The following is a 25,178-nucleotide window of genomic DNA, read 5'->3' as shown; positions in this document are numbered from 1 at the left end:
CCCAAAAAAAGAAAGAAAATATATATGACACCATGAAACATTGATAGTTGATCTAAGATTGGTGAAAATTAATAGCTTTCACAAACCTTTATTTCTTGTTCTGAGTTTTAGAGAGTTTTATTAGGTTTTTTGATGGCTTATTGTTTCCTTTTGTTTGGTGTCTAAAAATAGGTCTGAATATAAATATTACCTAAACAGATTTTATTTTTCTCTTAACAAAGAGAATCAGCTGTTTACTGGCTTTTGGGGTACAATTTACATCCTTTGTCAAGGCCTGGTGCATCTCCATGAAACCAAACTAACAGGAAAGAAAAGAATCATAAGGACAGACAGGAAAAAATAACCTTTGCTCTGTAGAAAAGCCATTGCACTTGGGTTAAACAAAAAATGCACAAGGCCTTCAATGTAAATGAGGCAGAGCTATTGGTAGCATTTAAGAAAACAGCTCAGATGTGTGGTTTTATATGTGGTCTATGTAGTTGGGATAACACTTTACGAAGCTGGAAAACTATGCTGGCACAGAGAAGCCCTAAAAATTAAGATAAATGATCAAGTGTAAATATATACCATTTTATTCTCTCCTTGCTATCATTTAGTTCAAGAGAAATAAAATGTGGTCTTAGAATACTCTTTTTTATGCAAAAAGTTTGAGTTGAGATTAAAACTGTGTACCATTTAACAACACAAATCTTTCTTCCCTTGAGTCAAACTTTAATATATGTTTTACTTTTTTCCCAATAAGAAAATCAGTTGGCAAGGGTATTTATAAGTCACTAACTTTTAAATGCTTTTATTAGAAACATAACAATTTAAAGACATGGTAGATTGCATGCTTTACTCTTATTTGAATAGATGGGCTCCTTTTGTAGACAAATGGTCGTACTAAAAGTGAATAAAAAGGAGGAAGAGGAGGAAGGGTGATGGAGCTGGGAAGGCAGCAGGAGCCCATTGCAGATTAGCAGGAAATAAATTTAAGGAGCTGCAATAACGTCTACTTATTGGACGATCATTTCTTAGTGATTTGAGAAGATCAACATAAGCATTCCATAAAATTGTCTGTTCATCATGCTGTGCTGTGCTGGGATAACTTGATAATCAAGTGCAAAGAAAGAACTCATCTATCACACAAAATTGCGGTAAAAATGAAGCAAAGACAAAACAAACAAAAAAACAACTAAAAAATCCTCAGCATAATAGGTATGCCATTTATATTAAATCAGAGCTTTAATAGCAATGGACTTGGATTAGAAAAATAGTTTCTTAAATTTAATTCCAAAGTAGAAACAATAAATGAAAAACAAATAAGTTTGGTGTAGTGGATATAGATATGTTTTTGTTTTGATCCCAAGTGTAGGATGGGGAACAGACTTGTGAGAGGGCAGGTGATGTTTATTCACTTGGAGGTCCAATCACCTCCTGTGGGGGTTTGTTTTTTGCCAGCTAAAAAACATCCTAGTACAGACTCTGAGAGGAGGATATATATATATGCAAAACAGGAGGCAGAACTTTTTTGGTCTTGGTATCGTTTGGCTGTTCATCAATGAATTTCAAGATGCTCCGAGAGAGAACTGCTCCAGCAAAGTCATCAAGGTTCTGGGCTCCTGCTGCTGTTTCAGGTTCTAGCAGCAACTTTGGTGGAATTGCTGGTCTGCTGAAATCCTGCCAACTATGCCAGGGGAATCACTCCCAGGGACCCAATTCAATAAGGTCTAAGGGAGCAAAATTTGTAGCTTATAAAGTAATGATAAGTTTGGGTTGTCTAATGTGTTCCTTTAATATACATGGGTTTTTACTTTCCATGATATAAACAGGCTAAAAGCATTCAGAACTACCAAAGTAGCCCTTCAGAGAATACTGGAATCAGTGCTTTAGGCAGAAGAAAAGAATATGCATAAATATATGAATACAAATTGCTGTGTCTGTTGAGGGTTTCTTATATGTATTATATTTCAGGGCTCTGATCACTTGTAATTTTAAGCAAGGTTAGAGAAACAAAATATATGTTATGCTGCCACAACAGGCTCTCATTTTAATTCTTAGTGGTCATCTTAATTTTTAATAAAAATTAACATTTTGTATACATGTGTATCTGTAAGGGGGTGTGTTCATATGCAAGCAGGTGCCTGTGGATGACAGGTGGATGACAAGTGGATGTGGTCCCACTGGAACTGGAGCATAGGAGGTTTGAGACACCTGGCATGGGTACTTACTGGTCTTTTGTTTGAGCATTGTTTTTACTCAGTGAGATTTCAATCTGTCCATAAGGTTTAAATTTTGATGGTGTCCAACTGTAGGCTCCAACTTTTCCAAGCCTACTTTATTTGAGGTTCCTTAAATGTTTATATCTCCCTTCCAACCCATCTGCCCTGGAGAGGAAAGAAAGAAGATTTAGGGGAACTTCTTGTTTACCTGTCATCCACAGGCACCTGCTTGCATGTGAACACACCCTTTTACAGATACACATATATACAAAATGTTAATTTTTATTAAAAAAATAAGATGACCACTAAGAATCAAAATGAGAGCCTGTTGTGGCAGCATAACATATATTTTATGTTTCTCTAACCTTGCTTAAAATTACAAGTGATCAGAGCCCTGAAATATAATACATATAAGAAACCCTCAACAGACACAGCAATTTGTATTCATATATTTATGCATATTCTTTTCTTCTGCCTAAAGCACTGCTTCCAGTATTCTCTGAAAGGCTACTTTAGTAGTCCTGAATGCTTTTAGCCTGTTTATATCATGGAAAGTAAAACACCCATGTATATTAAGGGAACACATTAGACAACCCAAACTTATCATTACTCTATAAACTATAAATTTTGCTCCCTTTATACACTTATTCTAATAGAAGGCAAGTGGCACTTTCAGGGCATTTTGATTACTTATGTATTCTTAAGGCCTCAAAGAGTGTTTAACAGAATAACCACTCAATAAAATGATAATGGTTGGGTGAAGGAAATGGACTTAGGCAGAATTTGAAGAAACAATGAGAGGGTATAGCAGAATTCAGGAATGTCACCAATACTCAGATGCAACCTGGTAAGCGACACACAAAGTAAACAAAATGCATCCACCCTAGATACAGAGCAATGCGAGTTTCAGAAGGTGAAAACAAACAGAATATCTTGAAAGCCACCATACATGTTCATGATTACAATGAAGTGAGTGACTTCAGTGTGATGGCTGATTCAGCACAGCAGACAACTCTGAGAACAATGAATGTAACCTGCTAAGCTGCAACACTGAGAAAGTCTCTGCCTTGGTCCCTCTCCCTCTGGCAGACTTTTCCAAAATCCTTCTCAAGCCTTTCTTGGCCTTTACCTCTCAGATATGAGCAGGGTGGGGTTATCAGAGGAGGCTCTCTACACACTGGGATCTTCAGTATGGAAGATACAGCAGGAGTGAGAAGAAAGTGGAAGATAAAATGAGACTGAGCTCCATTTTGGTCTTTTAGTATGGTTAAGACAAGGTAAGCAAAGACTTTTTAAAAAATGATGTGCACCAGAAATACAAAGATATTTCTTCAAGTAAGCAAAACTTGGCAGTATGCCATCAGCAGGACTTGCAAACGAAATCTAAGAACACAGTTAATGTAGAAGGAAAGTAGTCTCAAATAAATGATCTGTTCAGAAGGAAGAAGGGAACACAGAAAGGAGTGGAAGTATGCAAGAACCTAAACAACAGTAACTGCATTAAACACTGTGCAGTAGAGTCTCCCAGAGCAAGCCAATATAGTGCACACTCTCAGGTAGGATGACTGAATCTGGATGCTAATATTTTCCTGGAGAAGGATGAAATGAAGAATTTACTTTAGAACCTTGCAATATGGGTTCCAACATGGGTGAAGAAAAAAAAATAATAGAAAACATAAAATAATCGAGTGTAAGGAAGAGGAGGAGGCAAGGGCCAGAAACTGAAAAGCAGATAACGAATAAAATATAAACACATTATTGATTATATCGCATGTCAACAGACAAATGTTGTAGTAAAGGCAAAAACATTCTCAGGCTATATTTTTAAATCCCTTATTTACATTTAAAAATGAGAAAACAGAGGAGTTGAAAGCACAGATAGGGAAAATAAACCAAGCAAATTGTAAAGGAAAGAGATAGGTGGTGTGTGTTTCTCCTACAACAAACAAAATAAATAAAGGTCTTTAGCATGAAAAGTAGTGCCTAGTTCTGTCTGGACTGTACTTGCTCAGGGGAGAGCGTCCATGCCATCCCTTGGCCAGTTGTTCTCTTTTGTGGCTTCTTTTACTTTGTTTTTCTTAGCTGTACCCACACTGCAAATGTCTCCTCTTTTTTTGGTCTCCTAAATGAAGAAACTGCCTCATCCTTTTTATTTTCGTTTATTGATTTTTATGAAGAGCCAGGGGCTTTAATTACATGGATAATTGTAGCATGCTTCTAATTCATTAGAAGGCTGTGACATCTTGGAAAAATAGAAAACAAAAAAACAAAAAACAACAACAAAAAAATCATCTTAGAGAGAGTTATGTTCTAGAGAGTTAAGACAGGGTCAGGTACCTTGGCTAACAGTTTACTTTCCAGTTTGGAATTTTCAAGACGTAAAAAAGAAAAATTATAATAGAAAAATATATGACAAGCTGAATTAAGTTCTTCTCTTTTTATGATATTAACAGATCTCATGATTCATTAAGAATTGCTCTTAAGCAGGATTTTAACCCTTCTTTGTCACACCTTACTCTAAATGCTATTTCTGATTTATTGTTACAACTCTAAGAAATGTTCCTAAAATAACCTTCAATAATTAAAGGTATAAATTTCAATCTCTCAAAGACAAATAGATTGTCTCTCATTCCCCCCAAGCCACACAGTGTTGAGCCATTTGTGCTATGAAGTTCAGCCAAACAGTAAGCCCTTGGCCCAAACTAATTATGGCTAGGCAGCGGGCAATTTGACATGGAGAGACAGCCTGACAGTTTTCCTCAAACATCAAGTACATACTGCATCTCCAGTTCCAAGCTGGATTTGACATTTAATTAAAAAAAAAAAAAAACCTATTTTAACATAGGTCCACACAGAAAAACCAGGCTGCAGCAGCAAAATCAATTCTGTCTTATTTAAAGCTAAGAAAGCTTGATGCCCCCAAGGCAGAATTTTTATAAGAAAAATATCACTGTTCTACCTTGGGAATTCTGAGTATTAAAAATGATGCATTTTGACTAGCTTAGGATATTTGACTTAGCTCAGGAGCACAGATATTAACTGTTTATTAAAGACACTGAACCACTACAAATTTCAAAGATCCAATGCTGTAATAGGCCAGCACTTTGAATAAAATCATCACTGGTTCCATGTACACACACACACACACACACACACACACACACACACACACACAAACACACAAAACACACACACACACACACACACAAACACACAAACACACACGGCTCTGAATCAATGTCAGTGAACATCCATAAGTGCACTTATGGTTCCATATGTAAAAAGTGTGTTTATGCATAAAGACATGCATAGGGCTCTGCAAGGGTCAGTGCATGTCCAAAAATGTCCACATGGATACATATGTACAAAGTGTCAGTGCTTGTCCATAATTGTGCCACTGGCTCCATATTTAAATGTATATTTATGCACAGAGACATACATAAGGCTCTGCACTCATGCCAATGTGTGTCAACACATGAACTCATAAAAGTCTCTAGAAAGAGAAATTAGACTTTAAATGGATTTTGAAGAACGGCAAGCACAAACAAAATCAATACTTTCATTGTGTCAACAAAACCCAACGGATGTAAATGTGTCAGGAGATTTTAATACAACTTGTGTTCAAGGAGAGCTCCTCTTGAGTAGCATGCTGCTCAGTGCCCCTGGCTGGCCTCTTTGTGTCTGGCTGTTTGCAGTACAGGATGCCCAGCATCCTCACTGGTCATTCCAGCTCACAATAATGAGGATACAGTGAAAACATGTTCCTTTGCAGGATCCTGGGGATGGAACCTGAAGCCTGACAAGTGAGCACAGCACTCCCTCAAGGTGAACATGAACTTCTCTAGACCAGAGGGACTGAAATCTGCCACCCTCCCACCTCCACTCCACAGTAGAAGAGACGACATCCCTGTACCACAAGGCACAGCAAACTGGGGCCATTTTCAAACTATGATTAAATCCTATTTGCTGCTATACTCACTTTATCATTGAAAGGCCAAGACCAAGCAGAAACTTTCCAGCCCCATTTAACACGATCCTCAGTCCTTGTTTGTGGGTGCAATAGTGACTAGAAAGCACGTGGTAACCAAGTGAACTCCACCCTGGTCACGTGCTGTTCTCTTAAAGACAGAGAATAAAGGAGCATCACATCTGTCTGTCATCCAGTGCTCAATAAAGGTGCATCAAGCTGAAGTCATCAGTGTTTCTTGAGTAATGGCCCCTGCCCAGGCCCTGCACTTACTAACTTCAGAATTCCACCTGCCTCTTTGTATTCCGATCATCCTCAACTTCTATAGTAAACTGCTTTATATCTTTCACTGTTAGTGAGTCTCTGCTTTTTAAACTCAACAGAAACTTTGCAACAATAGTCAAAAATCAGGCAGATGCTTCAAATTACTCTCACAGCCATTTGACCTCAGGCAGAACTGATAACATCTGGGAAGCATGCACTGAGTGTTTAAAATTGCCCTCTGTGCTTGAAAGATGGCTAGGTGGTTAGAGGCACTTCCTGCTCTTACAGAGGAGCTTATTTCAGTTCCCAGCACCCATGCCAGGGGTTTCCGCAACTACCTGTAACTGCAACTCCTGGGGATACTGCATCCTCTTCCAGGCTCTGTCAGAACCCCTCCACACACAGATACACTGAGGTAAACATAAAAATAATATAAAATGGATGGCTCCTCCATATGGCAGTTGGTGGCGCAGGAGAAGATAAATATACTTGAGGTGGTTTTCTAACTAACCACTTTTCTTTCCTCTCTCATGATAAAATTTAAAAGGAATTCTTCAAAACAAGAATGATATAATGGGGCAAATGTGCCTATTTTACACTCATATTTTTGCCTTTTCTCCTTGTCATAAACCAGTTTGATGCAAAGATGAATTTAGTCATTTAGACAGTCAGCTGAATTGTTTTCAATCATAGTGATTTTCTTTTTTATTTTTATTGAAAATAGATTCTTCCCTCATACAGTACACCCTGACCACAGACCAGTACCTCCTCCATCCACTCCTCCTAGCTTCCCTCCCACCTCCTTCCCTCTCCTGAGAATCACTTTCACTCTGTCCCTCTTCAGAAGAGAGCAGACTTCCAAGAGATACCAACCAAATAGGACAAACCAAACCACAATGAGACAGGTTAAAAGCTCTCACGCCAGAGATGGACAAGACAATCCAACTGGAGGGAAAGAGTTCCAGGAGTAGGCCATGGGTAGGGGCCCCACAAAATCACCAAGTCAACAGCCACAACATACATGCAGAGGAGGTGCTGCAGACACGTGCAGGCCCCGTGCAGGCCCCGTGCTAGCTGCTTCAGTTTCTGTGAGCCTGTTTGCTCCCTGCTTAATTGATTCAGTGGGTCATGTTCTGGTGTCCTCCATCCCCTCTGACTCTTAGTCTTTCTGCTCCATCCACAGGATCCCATTATCTCTGAGGGACCCTTGGGGAGACCTGTGTAGCCTTGGCTGTCCAGGACTCACTTTGTAGACCAGGCTGGCTTGAACTCACAGTGATCTGCCTGCCTCTGACTCCTGCATGATGGGATTAAAGGCATGTGCCACCATACCCGGCTCCATCATCATTATTTGTTTTGTTTTTTTGTGTTTTGGTTTTTTGAGACCCTTTTCTGTCCTGGGCCCTCTTTGTAGACCAGGCTGGCCTCGAACTCATAAAGAACCTATCATCATTTCTTAATGAGGAGATTGGATAGGATTATTTAACTTCAGTCATGTTGGCTATGGCATTTTCTGTAAATTAATATTGACTGAGGCTAACAAGTGGGTTTTGGCCCCTTTCTTTCTCAGTTTTTATTACTACTGCACTGTAGTACAGTTTGGAGTCAAGGATAGTGATACCTCCAGAAGTTCTTTTATTATACAAGATTGTTTTAGCTATCCTGGGTTTTTTATATTTCAATATGTAACTGAGTATAGTTCTTTCAAGGTCTGTAAAGAATTGTGTTGGAATTTTGATGGGAATTTTATTGAAACCAAATTGTTTTTGGTAGGATGGCCATTTTTACTATATTTATCCTACCAATCCATGAGTATGAGAGATCTTTCTATCTTTGATATCATCTTAAATTTTTTTCTTCAAATATTTGAAGGTGCTGTCACTCAGGTCTTCTACTGTCTTGGTTAGAGTTACACCAAGATATTCTATTATTTGTGGCTATTTTGAAGGGTATTATTTCCCTAATTTCTTCCTCAGTATGTTCACCATTTGTATATATGAAGGATATTGATTTTTTTTAGTTAATTTTGTATCCATCCACTATGCTGAAGGTGTTTATCAGCTGTGGGAGTTCCATGGTAGAATTTTTTTTGAGTCACTTATATATAATATCATATCATCTGCAAGGAGCAATGCTTTAACTTCCTGATTTCTAATTTGTATTCCATTGATATACTTTAGTTGTCTTATTGCTGTAGCTAAAAAAAAAAATCAAGTCCTATACTGAGTAGATATGGAGAAAGTGGACAGCTTTGTCTTATCTCTGATTTCAGTGGAATTGCTTTAAGCTTCTCTCCACTTAATTTTATGTTGGCTATTGACTTGTTGTATATTGTCTTCATTGTATTTAGGTATGTGCTTAGGATCTCTTATTTCTCTACGTCTTTTATCATGAAGGGGTGTTGGGTTTTATCAAAGCTTTTTTTCAACATCTGGTTTTCAAAATCTGGTTTTGTCATGGTATATCTTGTTGTCTTCATCTATGGTGTTTGAAAGTTCTTCTCAATATAGTGGTCTGGATGGCATCTGTGACTTCTTAGAGGCTGCAAGACATCTTCCCAAGGCCTTCTGGCTATTAATGTCTCTGTTGAGAAGTCTAGTGTAATTCTAATAGGTCTGCCTTTATATGTTACTTGGTCTTTTTCCCTTGCAGCTTTTATTATTCTTTTTTTAAATGTACATTTAGTGTTTTAATTATTATATGGCAGGAGAAATTTCTTTTCTGACCCAATATTTGGTGCTCTGTAGCTTCTTATATGTTTATATTCAGCTCTTTTCTTAGGTTAGGGAAAATTTATTCCATAAATTTGTTGAAAATGTTTTCTGAGCCTTAGAGCTGGGAATCTTCTCAAAATTCTATTTCTATTATTATGTTTGATCTTTTCATAGGATCCCAGATTTCTTGGGTATTTATGTCAGAAACTTTTTAGATTTGACTAAAACATCAATTTCTTCTATTTTAACTTCTACTCCTGAGATACTCTTTTGCATCTCTTATATTGTCTTGGTGAGGTTTATGTTTATAGTTTCTGTTCTCTTACCTAGGTCCATTTCCAGAATTCCTCTACTTTGTGTTGTCTTTATTGCTTCTATTTCCATTTTCAAGTCTTAAACAGTTTTATTCATTTCCTTCACCTGTTTGATTATGTTTTTCTGCATTGCTTTAAGGGATTTATTCATATCTTTTTTTTAAAGCACTCTATCATCTTCATAAGATTGAATTTAAAGTCATTTTCTGATGCTTCAGCTGTGTTAGGATATCCAGGGCTTGTTGTAGTAAGATATCTGGGCTCCGGCCATGTTATATTGCCCAGCCTCTTGATAATTATGTTTTCATGCTGCCTTTTAGTGATTTGGCTATCCCTGGTGTCAGTAGACCTCTGGGAATGCAGGCAGATTTGTGGGCCAGAAAATGGAGAGAAGGAGATTGGGTCACAGTTTACTGCTTTTTTGTGTGCACCAAGGAAACCTTGAAGAAAGTACCTTGGGGCAGCAGTGCCACAAGGCATCCAGGAATGCAGGCAGAGTTAGGAGCCAAAAATAGAATGGAGGAGACAGGGTACAGCTCACTGCTGTTCATTGTCTCATTTTTTTTAAGCAGCTGAATAATACTCCACTGTGTAAATGTACCACGTTCTCTTTATTCATGCTTCATTTGAGGGACATCTTTTTTTTTTTCAAGTTTCTGGCTATTATGAATAAGCACAATGAACATAGTTGAGCAAGTATCCGTGTGGCAGGGATGGAGTATACTTTGTGTATATACTCAAAAATTATATTTCTGGGTCTTCAAGTAGATGGATTCTTAATTTTCTCAGGAACTGCCATATTGATTTCCATCGCATCTCTACATGTTTACAGTTCCATAAGCAATGGAGAAGTATTTCCATTTCTCCACATCCCTATCAGCATGAACTGTCACTTGTGTTATTGGTCTTAGCCATTCTGACCGGTGTAATATAGAATCCCAAAGTAGTCATTTTGATTTGTATTTTCCTATTGGCTAAGGATGTTGAATATTTCTTTAAGTGTTTCTCAGCCATTTGAGACTCGTCTATTGAGAATTCATTTTTTATATCTATCTATAGCCCTTTTTAACTGGATTATTTAGTATTTTGATATCTAGTGCCTTTAGTTCTTTATATATTTGTTATATTAACACTCTGTCAAATATAGATGGTAAAAATATTTTCCCATTCTATAAGGTGTTGCTTTTTCCTATTGATAGTATCCTTTGCCTTAAGCTTTTAGTTACATGAGGTCTCATTTATTAATTGTTGATCTTAGGGCCAGTGCCATCAGTTTTCTGTTCAAAAAAGCCATCTCCTAAGTCAATGTGTTTAAGCCTACACCCCATTTATGCTCTCTCCCATCAGGCTCAGTGGCTTTATGTTGAGGTCTTTAATCCACTTGGATTTGATTTGTGTGCAGGGTGATAAATACAGATGTTTGGCTTCTTCTACATGCAGATACCCATTTTAAGAGCACCATTTCATGAAGATACTTTTATTTTTCTGGTGTGCATTTTTAAATTCTTTATAAAAAAAATCAAGTCAGATGTCCGTAATTGTGTGGATTTATGTCTATGTCCACAGTTTGGTTGACTTGATCACTCTGTCTGTTTTTATGTCATGTGGTTTTTATTATTACAACTCTGCAGTACAACTTTAAATCAGAGATGATGGTACCTCCAACAAGTCTTTTATTGATCAGGATGGTTTAGGCTATCCTCTGGTTTTGTTTTGTTTTGCTTTGAATTTGAGAATTGTCCTTTCAAGGTCTGAAAAGAATTTTGTTACAATTTTGATGAGGATTACATTGAATTTGCATACTGCATTTGGTAGGAAGGCCATTTTACTATATTAATCATACTGATCCATGAGCATTCAGGATCTTTCCATCTTCTGATATCTTATTCTTTATTCAAAGAGTTGAAGTTTTTATCATACAAGTCTTCCACTTTCTTGGATAGAGTTACACCAAGATATTTTATGTTAATAAAGGCTATTGTGAAAGGGACTCTTTTACTGATTTCTTTCTCAGTCTATTTGTATATAGGAGGGCTACTGTTTTTTTTTTTTTTTTTTTTTTTTTTTTTTTTAAAGTTAATCTTAACTAAAAGTGTTTATCAGCTGTAAAGTTCTCTGGTGAAATTTTAAGCTCGCTTATATATACTATCATAGCATCTGTAAATAATAATACTTTGACTTCTTCCTTTCCTTTATGTTTAAATTGCTATTCTGATCTCAATTTATCTTTTGTAAATGGTATATATCTAAAAATTGGCCATTTCTTTTATATTTTTTCAATTTAATGGCATACAGGTTTTAAAAGGTATCCTTATGGTTCTCTGGATTTCTTCACTGTCTGTTTTTATGTTCACCTTTGCATTTCTGATTTTGTTAATTTGGATATTACCTTTCTGGCTTAGGGTTAGTTTGCATAAAAGTTTGTCTATGTTGTTGATTTTCTCTAAGAATCAACTCGTTGTTTCGTTGATTCTTTGTATTCTATTTTTTGTTTCTATCTTCAATGGCTTTAGTTTTCAGTTTGAGAGTTTCTTGCTGTCTACTCCTCTTGGGCATATTTGCTTCTTTTTGTTCTAGAGCTTTTGGGTGTGCTCTTAAGTAGCTAGTATCTTAAGTAGTACATCTCTCTAGTTTCTTATGTAGGCACTTAATGCTATGAGCTTTTCTCTTAGCACCATTTTCATGGTATACCATAAGTTTGAGTATGCTATATATTCATTTTCATTGAATTCTAGAACTTTTAAATTTTCTTTCATTAATTCTGCCTTGACCTTATTTTCATTCAGTAGAGAGTTGTTCAGTTTACATGAGTTTGTAAGCTTCCTACTATTGCCTTAATTCTCAGTGGTCTGATAAAATGAAAAGTTGTTTCAATTTTCTTGTATCTGTTAATATTTCCTTTGTAACTGAACATGTGGTAAATTTTGGAGAAAGTTCTGTGAGGTGCTGAGAAGAAGGTATATTCTTTCATGTTTAGATAAAATGTCCTATGAATACCTGTCGGATCCATTTAGTTTATAATGTCTGTTAGCTCTAGTATTTTTCTCTTTAGTTCTTTTTCTAGATAGCCTATCCATTGGCAAAAGTGGGGCTTTCAAGTCTGTCACTATCAGTATGTGAGAGTCAATATGTTCTGTAGTAGTGTTTCTTTTACAAAAATGGGTGCCTTTGTGTTCGGGGATGTTAAGAATTGAAATGTCATCTTAGTGGACTTTCACCTTGATGAGTATATAATATCTTTCCTCATCTCTTTCAAGAACTTTACTTTGAAGTCTATTCTGTTTGATATTAAGGTGGCTACACCAGCCTGCATCTTAGGTCTATTTGCTTGGAATATCTTTTTCTAACCTTAACCCTAGGGTTATGTCTATCCTTGATGTTGTGGTATGTTTCCTGGATGAAGCAGAAGGATGGATCCTGTTTCTGCATCTATTCTTTTAGTCTGTGTATTTTTATTGAGGAATTGAGTCAATTGTTATTTAGGGATATTAATAACCAATGATTGTTGATTCCTAGTATTTTGGTGGTGGTGGTGGTGATGCTGATGGGTGTGTGTATGTGTGTGTGTGTGTCCCTTCTTTTGTGTGTGTGTTTTTTTTATTAATTTATTCTTGTTACATCTCAATGGTTAAACCCATCCCTTGTATCCTCCCATTCTTCCCACCCTCCCATTTTCCCCTTATTCCCCTCCTCTATGACTGTTCCTGAGGGGGATTACCTCCCCCTGTATATGCTCATATGGCTAAGATCAAAAATTCAAGTGACACCACATGCTGGCGAGGATGTGGAGAAAGAGGAACACTCCTTCATTGCTGGTGGGAATGCAAACTAGTACAGCCACTTTGGAAATCTATCTGGTGCTATCTCAGAAAACTAGGAATGGGGCTTCCTCAAGACCCAGCTATTCCACTCCTTGGAATATACCCAGAAGATGCGCCAGCACACAACAAGAAAATTTGCTCAACCATGTTCATAGCAGCCTTATTCATAATAGCCAGAACATGGAAACAGCCTAAGTGTCCCTCAGTAGAAGAATGGATAAAGAAACTGTGTGTCTCTTCTTTAGATGTTGCTGGTGTCAGATTATTTTTCCTTTGTTTTAATGGATAAAGCTTACCTCCTTAGGCAATGCTTTCCTTCTATAGGGATCGATTGAGAGTGAGCGATTGTTTACCTTTGACTTTATCATGAATATCTTATTTCTTATCTATGGTAATACAAAGTTTTGTTGGGTATAGTAGTCTGGTCTAGTTATCTATGGTCTCTTAGATTCTACAAGCAATCTGTCCAGGCTTTTCTTTCTCTTAGAGTCTCCATTGACAAGTCAAGTGTAATAGTAATAAGTCTGCCTCCATATCTTAGTGTTTTCCCCTTGAAGCTTTTAGTTTCCTTTCTTTTTTCTATATGCTTTATGTTTTGATTATTATGTAGTGAGGGCAGTTTGTTTTCTATTGCAATCTAATTGTTGTCCTAAAGTTTCTTGTAACTTTATATGCATCTCCTTCTTTTTTTTTTAAATTAATTTTTTATTTTTTTTATTAATTTATTCTTGTTACATCTTAATGTTTTTCCCATCCCTTGTATTCTCCCATTCTCCCCCCCCCCCATTTTCCCATTATTCCCCTCCCCTATGACTGTTCCTGAGGGGGATTACCTCCCCCTGTATATGCTCATAGGTTATCAAGTCTCTTCTTGGTAACCAGCTGTCCTTCCTCTGAGTGCCACCAGGTCTCCCCCTCCAGGGGACATGGTCAAATGTGAGGCACCAGAGTACGTGAGAAAGTCATATCCCACTCTCCACTCAACTGTGGAGAATGTTCTGACCGTTGGCTAGATCTGGGTAGGGGCTAAAGTTCTTTAGGTTAGAAAATTTTTCTTTTATGATTTTGTGGAAAATATTTTCTGGGTTTTTGAACTGGTATTCTTCACGTTATTATACTCCTATTATTCTTATTTTTGGTCTTTTCATAGTGTCCCGGATATTTTGGATGTTTTGTGTAGGGAATTTCTGGATTCAACATATTTTGGATCAATGTATCCATTTCTTCTATCATATCTCCAGTGCTGAGATTCTCCCTTCCATGTCTTTTATTCTGTGGGTGAATGCTTTATAGTTCCTGTTCTAATTTCTAATTTTTTCATTTCCAGAATTCCTTTAGTTTGTGTTTTCTTTATTGCTCCTATTTCTATTTTCAAGTCTTGAACAATTTCATTCATTTCTTTCAACTGTTTGCTTTTTTTTTATTTTCCTTTAAAGGATTCATTCATTTCCTCCAATTGTTTTTGTTTACCTGGATTTCTTTGAGGAATTTATCCACTTCCCCTTTAAGGACCTCTATCATGTCCATGTAGTTGGTTTTAAAGTACTGTCTATGTGTGTGTGTGGGGGGTGCGCGCTCATGTGCGTGCGTGTGTGCATGCGTGCATACACAGGTGTACACACATGCATGTTTCAATTATGTTGGAATATCGAGAGCCTGTTGTTAAAGGATAGCTGGGCTCTCTGAAGACATTGTCCTGGCTGTTACTGATTGTGTTCTTATGCATTGTATAGGCATCTGGATTTAGGATGATTATAGGTAGACCTAGGTGATGGCTTCTGAGTTTGTCTTTGTTGGGTGGGTGTTTTGTTTCTTGGTTTCTGCTTCTTCTCAGGATTTTCAGAGATTGTGATATCTGTGTATTGCTTGTTTATCTGGCCTGTTTGGCTGGTGTGCTCACAAAGGATGCCTGTTCATGGTGAATTCTGGGATACAGTGACATTTGGTGCTGGCAAGGGAGGGCGTCAGGAGTCTATGGGATCTACAGGACACATGGACAGTGGAGAACGGAGGCTGCAGCTGATGTTGTGTTGAAACCCTAGGAACAAACCTGGGGGGAGTGGGTCTTGGAAACAGAGAGAGTGGAGAAAGTCCACTAACAGTTTATCCGGTCTTCTGGCAAGTGTGGGCTTAATCATAGTGGTTTTCATGAGCAAATGTTGTATAAAATTTTAAAAAGTAATAATTATGAAACAAAGTAAAACCAGAAATTTAGATTTTGCTAATAGAATCATGGGTTTACATTTGATCATATTTTACAGGTACATAATTGACAACTTCCTCCCGAATGTGGTAAATACTTGAGTTAGTGGCAAACTCATTTATCCTTAGCACAACGGCTTCTTTCAGACACACACATGAACATGGAATAAAACCACACACCTGAGATTTACACAGTGAAAGCGCACTCCATATGCTTAAAGGCTTCCATTCTAAACACAACTGATAGTAGTGGGAGAATGGGATACTTCAAAGTAATTAAATGTAGATTGCTGAAGTTACTACTTTTGTGAAGCTTTCCTCTCATCCTCTTGATCCATATGTTTGATATGAGACTCTTGTCCTCCACATAGATTTTTGCTACAGCCATGTTCACAGTGTCATTTACACTAGCAACCCTTCACCTGCAGCATTGTGTGCAGGGGACTCAGTTACATGTGGTCAACAGAGGCTCAAAATATTAAGCACAAAATAAAATAATAAATGAAGACTTTCATGGGACATGCCCGTTGATCTAGTGTGCAGATATAAGTGAGTATATACCATTTGAATCTTTCTGCTTCTGGGTTAACTCACTCATTATGATCATTTCTAGTTCAATCCATTTGTTCACAAATTTCGGGAATTCCTTGTTTTTGACAGCTGAGTAATATTCCATAGTGGGACAGAGGGGAGGACATTCTATTGGGACTCTAGGTGGTAGAAGCATGGGAGAATGGGGAAATAGATGGATCCAGAGGGTCCTAGAAACCTAAAAGGAGAACATTATGATGGGCAGATATAAGTCCACGGGTCCTGCTAAACTATGGCACCAGCCAATGATAATATGTGCCGTAAACTTTGAACCCCTACCCAGATCTAGCCAATGGACAGGACATTCTCCACAGTTGAGTGGAGAGTGGCATCTGACTTTCACAGGAACTCTGGTGCCCCATATTTGACCACGTTCTCTGGATGGGGAGGCCTGGTGACACTCAGAGGAATCATAGCAGGCTACCAAGAAGAGACTTGATACCCTCTGAACATATACAGGGGGAGGAAGTCCCCCTCAGTCCCAGTCATAGGGGAGGGGAATAAGGGGAAAATGGGAGGAAGGGAGGAGTGGGAGGATAGAAGGGATGGGACAACCATTGAGATGTAATATGAATAAATTAATAAAATTAAATTTAAAAAAACAATGGCAAACAGTATTTCATTCCTGATTCTGATTCTGTTGCAGGAAAACTATGTGCTGTTTCTTTGCACCCACTCCATGTGACCTAATATCTATTGATTTCCATTAAATAACGTCGTCTATCTTTCACATCTATAAAGTACATAAGAGAAGTTGGCTAAAGAAAAATTGAAAAAACAACAAAGGTGGCTTAGGGAAGCTGGTAGAGGGTGGCTCGACTCTGATTGTGTCTCATGATTGAATGGGGACACCTATGCTTAAGGCCTGAAGGTCACAAACTTTCAGAAAACCGGTGTAGCTTTATTAGTGAAGAATGGCACACTAGAGAGAAATCAGGGCTTTTCTTGCCTCAGTAGCAAAGGATTACTCCCATCTCCAAAGCTGTGAAGTCCTGAGATGATATCCTGCAAGGACCTTGGTTTTGGTTTCTGTGAATGGAACTATGGTGTGTCTTCTGACATGTAGCTTTGCAGAAGCTGACGGAGCAGATGGCTGAAGCATCATGCGTGACATGGGTGGAAACAGAAGGGTCTATTTTCTCACATGACTGGCAAAGAATTAGGCTCCCAGAATCACTATTTGCTGGTATGTGAGGAAAGCTCCACTCTTTCATTGCTCAGGACTATGAAATCAGGTTCTGTTGACTGTCAAATAGAAAAGTTACCAAAATCTTTCCTGGGACCAACCTAAACTGAAAACCATCAATCTGCTCAACATCAAGGAAAAGAGAATCAAAGATATTAGAAGGTTGTTCCAATGATCTGGGTAAGCATATGGGTATTGAATTAGTGTAGTGGAAGACTGCAGAAGAAGGAGGAGGAGGAAGAGAAAAATGAAAGAGGAGAGAGAAGAAGGAGGGAGGATGAGAAGTAGAGTTCTGTCCTGCTTATGATAAATATAATAACTAAAAGCAAGTTGGGGAAGGAAGGGCTTGTTTAACTTGTCATCCAAGGAAGCCAACACAGGAACTCAAGCAGGATTTAAAGCAGAAAACACATAGGAATTCTACTTACTGGCTTATTTCCTCTGGGTTGCTAAGCTAGCTTTTTCATAAGGCACAGACCCACCCGCCTAGAGATGGCACTGCCCAAAATGGTCTGGGTGCTTACAAATCAATCAGCAATTAAGAACATGTTTTACAGACTTGTTGACAGGCCAATCTGATAGACATAATTCCTTATTAGGGGTTCTGTCTTCCCAAATTGTAGTAAGTTGACAAAAACTAATCAATATAAGTGTTAGACTCACTCTTAACTAAACGTATGCTTCAGTGATAATAAGAAGGTAGGAGTTGTGCTCAGGTGTAAGGTTTGGAAAAGCTACGGTGGTGTAATACATTGAGACAGGAAGAAATGAGGAAAGGTCACTGCATCTATAGAGGTTTGAATCCCTCTCAGTTCTTATGAAAGACCAAGAGAGATCCACATGATATTTAGGTAGCATCTAAATAAAATGTTTAGTTAAGAAAAATACAAGGAGTATGCATGAAAAGACAATTCAAGAGCCTCCAAAAATGGCTCAGTGGCCCCTGACATCAAGCTGAGCTCCAGAACATACTAGATGGAAAAAGCCAACAGATTCCTGCAAGATGTCCTATGTCCTTCAGGTGCTGTGAAGCATGTACATAGAGACACTAAATAAATATGTTTGATAGAAAAGAAAATAAGACAAATAATATGGAAGCAGAAAAAAAATCAAAAGATTGTGATGGCATAAAAGCTAAAGAGAGGAATTTAGGAAGCCAGTGCTCCAAATTTTTTAATTATGCAGACAATTCAGCATAGACCAGCAGATACAAAATAACTTTGCAAGCAAGGCCAGCAAAACAGCAATTATGATGGTGCTACAAAGAGGCCAGAACATATAGATGGCTAAGCAAAAATATTGACTGAGTACATATATGCTTGTACAGTCCCTAGGAATTAGCATTAACATGGTAGTAATTAAACTTGTGACCTCTAAATGATATCAAACACATACCCATCTTAATAAACATACACTTAAAAGAGGTTAATGTGCTTCCTTATTTTAGAACCTTACAAACATAAAGTTAATGAAAATAGGCTTTAGTTTCTGTTTACTGTAAACCAATTCAATATAGATGAGTTAGGGGAAGGATATATATAGAATATATACAGGATACTTGTGGAAGATGGTCCAGAAAGATTGTAAAAGCCAAGGATAAGACAATTTGCTGTCAGATTGTGCATTTTAATAATATCAAAAGATACATAATGTTTCACTAATAAAAGTTGTAACAGTGTTTCATAAGAGTGGTGTCTGGAATGGTGCTGCATGTTTTTAATGTTATCACATGAGAGGCAAAGATAGATGGACATTAAGGCCAGCTTGCTCCACATAATGAGTTCTAGGCCAATCAGGAGCTACAAAGAAAGACGCTGTAAATAAAATAAAATATGTATATAAGGGTGATATATATCATGGTAAATATTATGAGCTAAGAAATACAGTGATTTCATGAGTAAATTTTTATATATCAAAATATTAAAGTATTACGTAGTATGTGATAATAATATTTTACAGAAGTGTGGTTAAAGGGACCAGCTTACTCTAACTAGGGGTTTGCCTCAATATACTATTTCCCTTTTTAAAAAATTGGCTGGAGAGAGTACACTTGAACCAATCAGTACAGTATGTATAGAAAACAAATTTTTGGTGGAGCAGTTATTTGAATGCCCTAGGCTATAGGAATAGTGATCTTCATACTCTATTTATAAATTCATGTGTTAATTGTGAAAAATAAGCACGTTAGACAAATCTGATAATATGATAAATTCTGATATTTTATTCTGTTTACAATTAAACATTTATTGATTGGAGGAAATATTAATGCCACCAGCAACTTTCTGGAAAATTTCTAACTTTCAATATTTCTTTTCTTTTCTTTCTTTTTTATTCTTTTAAAAAATATATTTTATTAATTTATTCATATTATATCTCAATTGTTATCCCATCCCTTGTACCCTCCCATTCCTCCCTCCCTCCCATTTTCCCCTTATCCCCGCCCCCCATGACTGGGACTGAGAGAGACCTCCTCCCCCTTTATATGCTCATAGGGTATCAAGTCTCTTCTTGATAGCCTGCTATCCTTCCTCTGAGTGCCACCAGGCCTCCCCATCAAGGAGACATGGTTAAATATGGGGCACCAGAGTTCGTGTGAAAGTCAGACGCCACTGTCCACTCAACTGTGAAGAATGCCCTGTCCATTGGTTAGATCTGGGTAGGGGTTCGAAGTTTACTGCATGTATTGTCCTTGGCTGGTGCCATAGTTTGAGCAGGATCCCTGGGCCCAGATCCGCCATCATGTTCTTCTTGTAGGTTTCTAGGACCCTTTGGATCTTTCTATTTCCCCATTCTCCCATACTTCTCCCAATAGAATGTCCTCCCCTCTGTCCCATTTTCCTGGTAAGTAAAGACTTTCATGGGATATGCCCCTTGGGCTAGTGTCCATAGATAAGTGAGTATATACCATTTGACTCTTTCTGCTTCTGGGTTAACTCACTCATTATGATCATTTCTAGTTCAATTCATTTGTCCACAAATTTCGTGAACTCCTTGTTTTTAATAGCTGAATGGTATTCCACAGTGTAAATGTACCACAGTTTCTCTATCCATTCTTCTACTGAGGGACACTTAGGCTCTTTCCATATTCAAGCTAATTTAAAATAGAATTGAGGAGTTTTTAACTTAACTTTACGGTAAGGGGGATGCTGCTATCATTTCATGAAAGGAAGCATTTCTGCAGGATGCTGTCTAAATGAAGCCCCTATGTGCTTGCTGGATACAATAAGAAACACACAAAAGAGCAAACACCCAGAGGCTCCATGTTTGAGCTACCTGTATGGGAGAAGGAGAATGTGGTTGTTGGAGACTGGTGGGAAGTGGGCATGCACTGATGTTGACTGGTGGGCATAGTGTTCTCTTGTTAAGGATGAGTATATTCTAGAGATCTGCTGCCCATCACTGTGCCTAAGGTTAAAAGAAATCTCTTGCATTTTTGTTCCAATAGAAATATAAATATGTAAAGAAAAAAACTTAATATTAAGGTAAAAATTATAAAGGAGGAAAGTATTATGAAAGTATAAATTCTATATATGGCAAATTATTTAAGAACTTAAAGAAAATATGACTATCCCTACTTTAAATAACTGTCAGTTGATAAACTTACTAAATGTCTCTGCTCATTGCTATTATTTCATCAAAAACAATTAATCTATATTGATACCCCAAATACTAATATTTCTCTTAACTCTATATTATAAAATTATAAATCTCTTAAAAATAATCTTGGAAACACATCTTCACTTCCTATATCTCTGAAAACTTATAGAAGTAAAAAGTTCTTCCAATGTTTTAATGATAGTTCTGAAGTTTGTTTGTTTTTTCTGTTCTTGCATACGAACTCTCCAGTGATGTGTATGTTCGTGTCCAACCATCAGCTAACATGAACATGACTTATGGGACTTTAAAAATAACTCCATTGCTTTAGACTTTTTTTCCTTTGGCTACTCCTGCGTGAAAAAAACCTTCAGGTTAGTTTTTCCAGACATGGTTTTAATGTGTAGCCAGGACTGTCCTGGACTTGCTTTGTAGACCAGGCTGGCCTCGAACTCACAGAGATCTGCCTGCCTCTGCCTTCCTGAGTACTGGGATTAAAAGAGTGTGACACCTGGCCCAACTCCAGTTAGGTCATTTGAATTCCCTATTTGAAACACAAAGGAAGCTAGTTTTGTTTGCATAAATTCTTCTCTATTTTCTACATAGAATCTTTCCCCAACTTTGTGGGAATTCTTTAGAACCAAGTAAAATCAGCTTTTTCTAGGAAAAGACAGCTGTGAATTGCTTACCATGGTCCTATTGGTCCACACCCCCACACCCCCCCCCCCCGCTTAACATGGTCCTATTGGTCCACACCCCCACACCCCCACCCCCCGCCATTGTCCTTGTGAATGAGTCTACAGTTGAGCTTCCAGAAGCCAGGGCGGAGATTTTTGTCATATTCATAACATTTAGTACAGCTAATGGTCATTTAGGGAGTTTGTTTTCAAACTCCTTGTTGAGGCAAGCACTTGTGTATATAATTTAATAATTACCAAGGAGGTAAGAGTGTCTTGATAGAGATACAGGGTTTTCACTATGTAGCTGCATAGCTGGAGAAACATTCAGCACACAGACTCAATAAAGACTCCAGCAATAGCTCTCCTAAAGGCCCCTTCTAGGAATATTCATGCCCTGTGAAGTTTCCTACATAGGGAATTTACCATTGTAAAACAACAGTGTTTGCAATGATGGTTTCTCTGGAGTTTTCCTAATCTTTCTTAATTTCCATTAGCAACAGTTTTGCTCAAAATGCCACTTTCAATATTTTATTCCCACTGAAAAATTTAAATATATCACGTTTTTGAGAGATGGATTTAAATCTCAATAATTGCAGGCACATACTTCATGCCATCTTCATCAATTCTCTGCACTAATCATGTATATAACTAGAATCGTCATGTTTCCTGAGCATTATTTATACATTAACATAGAAATCGTAGGTGTATTGTTCTCTCACTTTAACTTAGATTGTTTTTTCACAGAATTTTTGTCTTGCGAGTTACTTTGGCTCTCATTACATGACAGATTTTAGAAGCAATTACATCATACATATGATAATGTATTCATGCTATTTTCCAGCTGTACATGTATACATATACATATAACTGATGAGGAGGAAAAAAAGGAGGGACAGAGAGAGAAAGAGTCCTTTTTCTGTATAATTTTGCATCTAGGTACACATATACATTAGAATATAACTCATCTGTAAAGAAAAATGAAATCATGAAGTTTGAAGTTTGTATTTAAATAGAATAATGGAAGTGGAAAATCATACTGAGTGAGGTCGCCAAAAGAAAACATTGCATGTTCTATCTCACATATGGGTTCCAGTTTCAGGTGTGTAATTGTGTGTGTGTGTGTGTGTGTGTGTGTGTGTGTTTAACCTAGAATACATATCTAAGCCCAGAAAAACAGGCCATGATGGATGTACTTAGAGAGCTTGAATAGTAGAATATAGGTGAAATAAAAGGAGAGAGAGAGAGAGAGAGAGAAAACTGGACGCAGAAAGGTTTGAGCATGTAATGGAGTGACGCTAAGTGTTAACCAAAATAGTGTGCCCTTGAAAAAGCTACATATGGGCCTATTATCTTATAATCAATGTAAGGAAAAATAACAGAGGATAGTAGAATATGCTTTAGATGAAAGAACGAGAAGTGGATAAATACTAGGAATTAAAGGTTTAAGTAGGAATGGTTAGATGGATGGGGAAAGAAGGGGTAGCCGAGTGCAAACAACTAGTGATATATGAAGGAACCTCATAAAACTGCACTGGTTTTCAGGAAAATTAAAAATATAAGCAAAATTAAAAAGACGTTCAAAGAGAGTTACCCCTCCTGGTGAACCATGATGTGTTATCTCCCTACAAGTTATTGGATGGGGTAGGGTGCTCCAAGATACTTAAACAACACATTTTCCATGGTTACCCACCATAACTAGATGGTAAAACTCTATTGCTGAAGACAAAACACACATTGGTTGTAGAAATAAAAGTAGTTGGAGAGTGGGGTCTGACTTTCACACAAACTCTGGTACCCCATATTTGACCACGTCTCCAAAATGAGGAGACCTGGTGACACTCAGAGGAATGATAGAAGGCTACCAAGAAGAGACTTGATACCCTATGAGCATATACAGGGGGAGGAGATCCCCCTCAGTCACAGTCATAGGGGAGGAGAATAAGGGGAAAATAGGAGGGAGGGAGGAATGGGAGGGTACAAGGGATGGGATAACAATTGAGATGTAATATGAATAAATTAATAAAATATATATTTTTAAAAAATTTTTTAAAAAGTAGACTGACCACAAAGCCCTTTCCCTGCTGTCTAGCTTTTGTAGTGATGGATGGTGCTGTGCAGGCATCTGGGTGAAAAGACATCAGTGGTCTCTCTAGCACTGGACAGTGCATTCTAGACCTGCCATGGCAAAATATGACAACAAGTTAAATAGTGGCAAGACTTTGGTAGTGACAATTCATTGTTCTCTTAATTAGATCTGAGTCCTGCTCCATATGAGAGAATTCATGCCTGCTACTGTCAACATAGAAAAAAAAAAACAAAAAAAAAAAAACCATGGCTATGACTATCGTAGGCCCTGGGGGCCAGGGCACCTATTGATGTTTTGCAGAACAGTCATATTGCCAGACTACCTCTAAATATTTATAATCAGAGAAATTTCTTATTGCATGGTGATTAACTAATAGAATAAATTGTGTTAAGCCATAAATGGGGCATCTAGGGTACTCCCATACCCCTGTGTTCAGAGAACATACTGGAAGAGAAGATGGGAAGAACGTAAGAGCTGGAGAATGGAAACAGGTGTTGTGCTGTCACTGGGACATGACTAGGGTGGGGCTTACAAGAACTCTTTATGGTAACTTGTCCATAGCACAGTGGATCACCCCGTACTCATGTGCATATATGAACTGCCCTGACTGAGCTCACTGAGTAATTGAAAACAGAATCAAGAACATGAGGTTGGGAGGGAGATGTGTTGGGAGGTGGCTGGAGTGTGTTGAAGAGAAGAAGTAGAGGCAAATAAGACGAAAACACATTGAATATGTGTCTGAAAATTTATTTTTATATATTTATATTGTTTTACTATTTATTTATTTTTAATTTTATTAATTTATTAAGATTTCACCTCAATTGTTATCCCATCACTTGTACCCTCCCATTCCTCCCTCCCTCCCACTTTCACCCTATTTCCCTCCCCTAGGTCTATGACCAAGGGGACCTCCTCCCCCATTATATGGTCATAGGCTATTAAGTCACATCTTGGTAGCTTGCTTATTCTTTCTTTGAGTGCCATCAGGGTGTCTGAAATTTTCAATGATCGAGTTTAAAAACAAATAAAAAAAAAAAAGGAAGGGTGGTGCTTTAAGCAGCATCTTGAGTTTGAGAATGGGTCTGGAGGTGAAGAACTGAGAATCTTTCATCCTGTCTTCCTAATAAAATAATCTGCAGATGTGAAATCTCAAAGAAAGACATTTCACAAGTGTATTGTTGAAGTCATATTCTAACATTATGCCTGACTGTGTCTTAGCAATACACTCACTGGAATGGGTCATTGTACAGCAGGGTAGTTGCATATGAATCTCAGTATATCTCATGAATTTGATGCAATGTTTTCTGGACATTAATAAGACAGTGGGCGTTGCTGATTTGATTATTTTGGTCCATTATATTGCAATTAATTGCTACCATTTTTCCTCTTTTAAGACCCGTTTTCCTAAAGCAAATTAACTCTACTATAGTTGATGTTCTTTGCATATGTGCTCCTCAGGTTTGATTGAATGTCATAAACTGCAGCTTGATGTTTATTAATGTAAAATTTGGAGAAAATCATTCTGTTACCTAAAATATATCATTTCATACATTGATTT

General features: G+C 37.5%; 1 protein-coding gene across 1 annotated transcript in view; it reads left to right on the top strand.

The window, feature by feature from the left end:
- Positions 1-681: 681 nt before the first annotated feature.
- Positions 682-25,178, top strand: part of Myoz2 (myozenin 2) — a 1,071,004-nt gene continuing 1,046,507 nt past the window's right edge. Inside the window, exon 1 of the mRNA XM_051165558.1 lies at positions 682-688. The gene's annotated coding sequence lies outside the window, so the exon portion shown is untranslated. The remainder of the gene's footprint in view (positions 689-25,178) is intronic.

This window comes from Acomys russatus, chromosome 23, assembly GCF_903995435.1.
Source record: "Acomys russatus chromosome 23, mAcoRus1.1, whole genome shotgun sequence".
NCBI classification, from domain to species: Eukaryota; Metazoa; Chordata; class Mammalia; order Rodentia; family Muridae; genus Acomys; species Acomys russatus.
The sequence above is the reverse complement of the archived record's forward strand: the minus strand, read 5'-3'. Positions and strand labels throughout refer to the sequence as shown.